This window comes from Octodon degus, unplaced genomic scaffold, assembly GCF_000260255.1.
Source record: "Octodon degus isolate 3935 unplaced genomic scaffold, OctDeg1.0 scaffold00037, whole genome shotgun sequence".
NCBI lineage: Eukaryota > Metazoa > Chordata > Mammalia > Rodentia > Octodontidae > Octodon > Octodon degus.
Genome location: NW_004524613.1, coordinates 12085692 through 12092475, shown reverse-complemented (window position 1 = coordinate 12092475; position 6784 = coordinate 12085692). Strand labels below are relative to the sequence as shown.

The 6784-nt window shown below is 47.5% G+C and overlaps 1 long non-coding RNA gene across 1 annotated transcript; it reads left to right on the top strand.

Annotated features, from left to right (window-relative positions):
• Window positions 1-290: 290 nt before the first annotated feature.
• Window positions 291-3961, top strand: LOC111816667. Its single transcript, XR_002821018.1, has 4 exons — window positions 291-642; window positions 807-889; window positions 1175-1267; window positions 3534-3961. It is a non-coding gene; the product is annotated as an uncharacterized LOC111816667 (long non-coding RNA).
• Window positions 3962-6784: the final 2823 nt, after the last annotated feature.

Sequence of the window (6784 nt, the reverse complement as noted above, 5' to 3'; positions counted from 1 at the left end):
GCGGGCGCCAGCCCCCAAGCGTCGCACAGGCCCCGCCGCAGCCGTCGCGCCCCGAGCGCCGCCCGCGGCCAGCCGGGAGATGTGAGGGTCAGTGGGCCTCCGGGTCGCTCGGCCAAAGCCGGTTACCTGTGAGGGATACCCGGCGGAGGAAGCCAGGCCGGGCCGCCTCACACCCGCGGCGGCGGCGGGGGCGGGCCCTCCGCGCGCCCTCTCCAGGGAGGGGCGGGGGCGGGGGCACTCATGGATTGGCCGATGGGCTGTGATAGACAGCATGCCTGTCCCGCCCCCAAACTGCGATTGCTGATTTGAGAGGTCTCGGTTGCGACGACCAGACGCGTGCATTCCGCCGTTGGAGCTAGTACTATGGCATTGGACCCCTCATTTGTAGAAATCTCGCAGGCGTAAGAATAGCCATCAGGACGAGTAGGCTCTGGGTCGCGCCGGACGTGAAGCCGCAGTGGCCTGCCTCTGTCTCGTATCTGCTGCTGCCTGCCCCACCACACTGTTGCTCCCCGCGCTGCAGGACTTGGTCCCTACTTGTAGCACCCGCCGGCGGACGCTCTCCTAAACTTTGGTTTTCCCGGATGCTGTTTGCCTCGTCCCTCCGTGGCCTTCCTTCTCAGGCTCTAGATTCAGTGTTGGGTCAGTCACTAAGGCACTGACCTTTCCTATGGTTTCGCCCTCTGTGCAGATAGTGACTCTAAGCCTGGCTTTCCCCGACGCTCAGTGCCCAGACAGATCCATTCCTGCTTCACAACCCCTCTTAACACAGCTCTCTCACCTGTCCTCCATGTCGCCTTTCACAGACTTCACTTCCCAGAAGATGGCTCTGAATTTCTGCAAGCTGCTGAGGCACAACGTCTCATAACGACGATCTGCCTCACCCTAGGTGAATTGGAGACCTCATCACTCTCCCCAGGATCCCTTTTGGTCTCGCCTGCATCTGTGCTGCCTGTTTTAATCTCTAAAATGCGATGCAGTCGTGATGCCCCTGCATACCGATATAAATTTCCACTGCATGTAAAGCCCGGCCTTTCTGCGTGGCCCAGCGTGTCCTTTGTGCCCTGGTCCAGAGTCGTCTCTTCCTCTTCATCTCACATCACTCACTGACCTTCACTCTTCAAAGGCTGTGAGGCCTTCTTGCAGTTACTAATTTATTCTCTTTTCCTTTCAGAGGCCAACAGCACCACTAAAATTGAGGACACTATGACACCGTGGAGCTTAACAGACATTCAGGCAGTGCAGGACAACTTATTGCATGCCAGAGGTGAGAGGGTCCACTGAGCTGGCAGAGAATAATCAAGGTTTTGTGGGATTCGTGAGACTAGCACCTGTGTGTCAGAGTGGGTCAGGAAGCCCACCGTGTTGGACAGGGGCTCGGGCAAGTGTGTGGGGTTACCTTGGACTCTGTCTTGCTGTAGTGGTGCCTTGTGGGTATGTTTTTATTTTCTTAAGTGAGCCCCTAGGAAGTTCATGATTCAGTGTGACACCCAGGTACTTTATTCTAATGGGAGTTAGGGTAGTTGAGAAAGTCTGCCACTTAGTGACAGGCCTGAAAAGTGCGTGGGGGAACTAATTTGAACCAGTGGTACAAGGGTGTGCATGTGGTCACACCTGACCCCTATAATAACTAATCAAGGAGAATGATCCCCTATTTACTGATGGGGTAACAGATTCATAGTTCTACAACTTGTTCCAAAGCTACATTATTAACAAGTGGATTTATTTGCTTTTTTTTTGGTGGGGGGGGGGCGGCTCAGCCCGCCTGAGGGCCAGGCTGGTACTGCATGTGGTGGTCCCCTGGGGCTGCCTAAGCTTACCTAAGCAGTGCTTTAGACCGCTGAGCTACCTCACAGGCCCCATTGCTTTGTTTTTTGAAGCGGGATCTTTCTGTGTAGTTTTAATTCACCTCACACTCACAGCTTTTACTCCAGCCTCAGCCTCCCAAGTGCTGGGATTACAGGTGTGCACACCACACCCCACACTAACAAGTGGCTGTCTGAGCCCACATCTGCCTGAGTCCACGCATTTCTATCTTCTAGGAGAGCCACTGACTTGGATAAGTCCTGGTAGGCATGGAAGATAGCTAGCTAACCAGTACAGAAAAGGGGAGGCAAGCTCACAGCTAGCTGTAGACAGGAAACCCAGCAAAATGTGGGTGCTCACAGAGCATGGCTTGTATTGGTTTGAAGTGGTGCTATTTCCTGTCTGTAGCCTATTTTGTAGAGCCGGTTGTAATGAGGGCTATGGAGAAAAAAGTCAGAGGGTTGTGCAATAAAATGTGGTAGGAGACCTACTTCAGGTGAAACCTCTTCAGCTCCTTAGGACCCAGCAGAAGCCCAATGGATGCGAGTAATGGCCAAGTAGATTGGTAAGGGAAGGTGGAAGGAAAATACTTTCCAAGCAGGGATAATAGCAGGTACAAAGGCCTTGAGGCCAGAAAAAGGTTGTTGAGCTTAGGGATAGAAAAAGTTGGTGCTTAACCAGCGAGGGGAAGGCCAGGGAGGATGATGAGGCTGCAAAACCTGGGGCTCCTCCCTAGAGGACCCCCTAAATCCTGCCGTGCTCATTGCACTTTCTGTGCAGCTCCAAAAGGCTTCAGGCACTTTTAAAATATGTTTCTGGCTGGGGAGATAGCTCAGCGGCATGGTACCTGCCTGGCAAGTACAAGGTTGTGATTTCCATTCCCAGTACCCCCCACCTATCTGTTTCCATTTTCTGGAAACTGCCCAACAGGCAGCCCAGACTTCTTTGTATTTACTCTTGCCTCTTGTGCCAGACCTCTGGGGGCTCTAGAGATCCCTGCAAATAGGAGCTTGAGCTTTCAGACTGTTTCCAGGCCTGTAATCAGGAAGCAGGGCCTTATTTCCTCTTGGGACTTCTGGGCACCATCCCAGGGCTCAGGTACCTCCTGCCACTAAAGGAAATTCAGGAAAAAGAGGGCGCACAGAGGGTGCGGCCAGTGTGGGCTTTCCCAGCTCAGCATATATATGGGTGTGTAGGTGTTGCTGGCAGTTCGTGCAGCTGTGCTGTCTGTGAGGAGCAGCTCAGCACCCACGTGAGGCCTATGCCTGTGACATCACCAGGCCAGCCCTGTGTGGGCCTACTTCTGTGAGCACTCATGTGTTAGCATGCCACACCAGGTGTGTGCCTGGAGTCTTTGGAGAGACCCAGCCCAATGCTTCAGGTCTATGGGCTTGGCCTGTTTAATAACCATTTAGAGCAGTGATTGGCATGTTGTAAACACTGTATGACTTGCTTTATCCACAGTGGCTCATTTCTTCCTCATTGCAGCTGTGCAAGATAAGTATTCTTATTATCTCTACTGAACAGAAAAATGAAGGCCCACAGAGATGAAGGAACATGCCCTTGGCCACACAGCTAATAGGTGGCAGGCCTGGCTCCAGTCGGTGCTATGTTGGCTCCTGTCCACATGTGAACACTTTATTATGTATCTTTAACTCCTTTTCCGAAACACACCTACCCAATGTTTCTTTGCTTGTTTGTTTTTTTGTTTTTTTTTTTTTTGACAGGGTCTCACAGTGCAGTTTGGGCTGGCCTTGTGTTCACTTTTGTAGTCCCCAGGCTGATCTCAAAACTCACGAGAGATCTTGCTGGCTCAAGCTCCTGAGTGCTGGGATTACAGGTGTGTGCCACCACACCCCGTTCCAGGGCTGCCCAGTGGGTGCCTGCATCCTGGGCTGAGACCACATGGCATGTGGGGCTGGGGACCACTCGAGTACCTGTGCTTGCCACCTCTGAGCTCTCTCTGGCCCCTACCCAATGTTTTCTGTTTTAGTTATTTTGTTCAGTGTTGCCAAGGTTAGGTTCTTCAGGAAGCAGAGTCTGACAGGTTAATATGTGGTGCTTACCAGGGGTCAGCACTGTGGAGAGGACAGGAAGGAAACAGTGGGCACCTGGAAGAATGGAGCTGAGATGCAGGACTGATGACAGCTCAGCCAAGCCCTAGGGAACTGTGTTAGCATTGGCCTGAAGCGGATGTGGATTCAGCCTTGGCCACACAGCTCTTCACAGCTGAGGTGATCCTAGACTGGCCCTTGAAGGTTTTCTGCTGACAGTTCTCCCAACAGCTGGGCAACAAGTCCTTCCTTACAGGGGGACCTGGGTGGCCCCACAAACACATTCTTTTCCAACCCTTAAAAAAAAAAGTCTACTTAAAAACAACAAAAATACTATATTGTACAAATGGGGCATGAGACTATGAAAAGAGTGAATATGCTGCGGTTGATATGGGCAAATGTAGTTACTGCAGTTGAGAATCAAATGTGGTAGAGCTTCCTGGTAGCCAAAGCAGTAACAGTTTCTATTTTGATAACTGATTTCCTGGGGAAGATAATTTTCCTGGGTTTAACTTTTAAGAGAAGTTTCTCACTTGGATACTTATCTGACTTAAATAATGGAGAATGTTTTCAAGAGATTCATAGCAAATGCTATCTCATTTTTCATTTGTTCCTTATGATCTCTGCCATCTGAAATCTCACAGTAATCATTCTGCCTCAGCCTTCTCAGTCCTTGTAATGGTTTTGAGTGAATAAAGGCATAATTTAAAAGCATAATTCAGTGAAATGCCTCCTACAAAAAAGGCGTATTTATAGACCTGCAGTGTCTAATTTGATCCATGCCTAACCCTGAGTTTATTTTCTTTAAACAGTCCTTTTAAAACTCAGTTTTGTGTGTTCCAAGTCTGTTCACTTCCGAGCACCTGAATTCCACCGCAGCCTGTAGACTAGGTTCTTGACCTCTGGCCCCCCCAGCCTGTCTATGGCTCAGAGTGAGTTGTTGGGCCTCACACTTCTGAGTCATGTGCTCCAGCTTTCCACCTCACCTGGGATATATTCTCAGTCCCTCAAGAGGCTTTCTGTTTTCGTATTTGAGGCAAACCTCAGCTGGCCCTGCAGCTTCCAGGGATTCTGCTCTCCCCACAGGCTCTGCTCTTTCCCTGCTGACCACCCCATGGAGGCCTCCAGCAGGAAGAGAGCAGAACACTGTTGCTCTGAGGTCAGATATGGCGCCAAAGAACAAAAAGAGACACCAGGGCAACAGCGGACCTGCTTTTGCTTCTGCCGTCTTCCAGATGTTCCTCATGGCACGTTTAGAGCATGGACCAACTCCCCACTTCAGCTGTGGGTGTAGAAACACCAGCAGCCCTCACTGGCTCTGTGCTGAGGGCCCTGGGAGTGCTGAGAAGTGACCCATGGCCTTCACTAGATCTGTTGGTGGCTGTGGGGTTAGAGCAAAGTGAGATCTGTTAAGTGTCCTAGCAACCCCTTCCAAATAGGACAGCACTCATTTTCACAGTAGGGTCATGCCAAGGTGTTCCGTGGGGTTTTTGGCAACCAAAATGCCAACATGATTTGAAATGAGTGATTAAAATAATCCAGATATGCTTACTTGTTAATACACATGTATTTACGTTATTTAAAAGGTTTATTTAAAATTTATGAATTCATAGATATTGATTTTTCACATATCCTGTAATTCATGAAAAAGTTTTCTATGTACTTTTCACAAGTCATTTTTTGAATTCTCTAGTAGCTTCTAAGTCATCACTGTCACTGCTTTCTAAATTGAGAAGAGCAGTTTCAAAACTACTTTATTAATAACTTATACAAAATGCATCAATTTTTATAAAGTTTGATAAGCCTTTTTTCCCCACCCGATGGTGCTGCAGATCCCATCTCAATTCAAAGAGCTACATCCTAACACTACTTAAGAAATGTTAAAAGTAGCCCAAAGTAACTGGATTATAGGACTGAGCCACTGCTGCAACTGAATTTCATGTGCTTTGACAGATGTATCCATTTTTGTGACTGCTACCCAATCAGGATGTATTGGACCTTCTTGGGCCAGGGAGATGGCTCAGTAGGCTAAGCACTTGACTGGCAAACGCAAGGATCTGAGTTCAATCCCTGGTTCCGCAAAAAACAAAACAAAAAAAAAAAAAAAAAAAAAAAAAAAAAACAACCTTCTTTTACTACTAGAGATAGAACCCAGTGCCTTCACTCACCTGCATCTCCAGTCCTTTTTTATTTTAGACAGGGAGGGTCTCACTGAATTCCTCAGGTGGGACTCAAACTTGATCCTCTGCCTCAGCCTCCCAGAATCCTGGGATTATAACCCTGTCACCATACTTGCTAATACTCCAGGTTTTTTGGTGCTTCTTTGTAGTTATTTTTCCCAACTTTGGTCCAGCAACCACCAGTTTACTACTTGTTACTATAGGTGAGTTTTGCCTATTCTAAAATTTCATATAAATAGAATCATAGCCTATGTATCTGTGTCTGAGTATGTTCAGCTGCACATTTTTGAGATTTATCCACAATGTTGTAGAAATGCTATGTGATATTATCAGTGGAAATTTCAATATAAGCATAATTAATTACCTTTGAATATATATTCAAAGGTAATTAATTTCACAAATTAAAAACACAAATTTCAACTGTCATATCCACAAATATTTCAATGTTTTCCCAAAATATTCTCTTAAAAATATATACATTAAGTACAACCTTTAAAAGAAGTTAATAGAAAAAAAAAAAGAAGTTAATAGGTTAGTGAACTTTAAAATGCTTGTTTTACACTGAGTGCTCAAGATTGTGGAAATAATTATCATTGCGAATTTGTGTCCTTGTTCACAGGCTTTGTCAGTGGACTACTTAACACCCATCCAAACTAGCCTAACTGACGTCATCTCAGGGTAATGCGTTTTCTCCAAAAAGTGCTTTAGTTCCTAACAAGCTGAGTGTGTCCTTGTGTGAAGGAA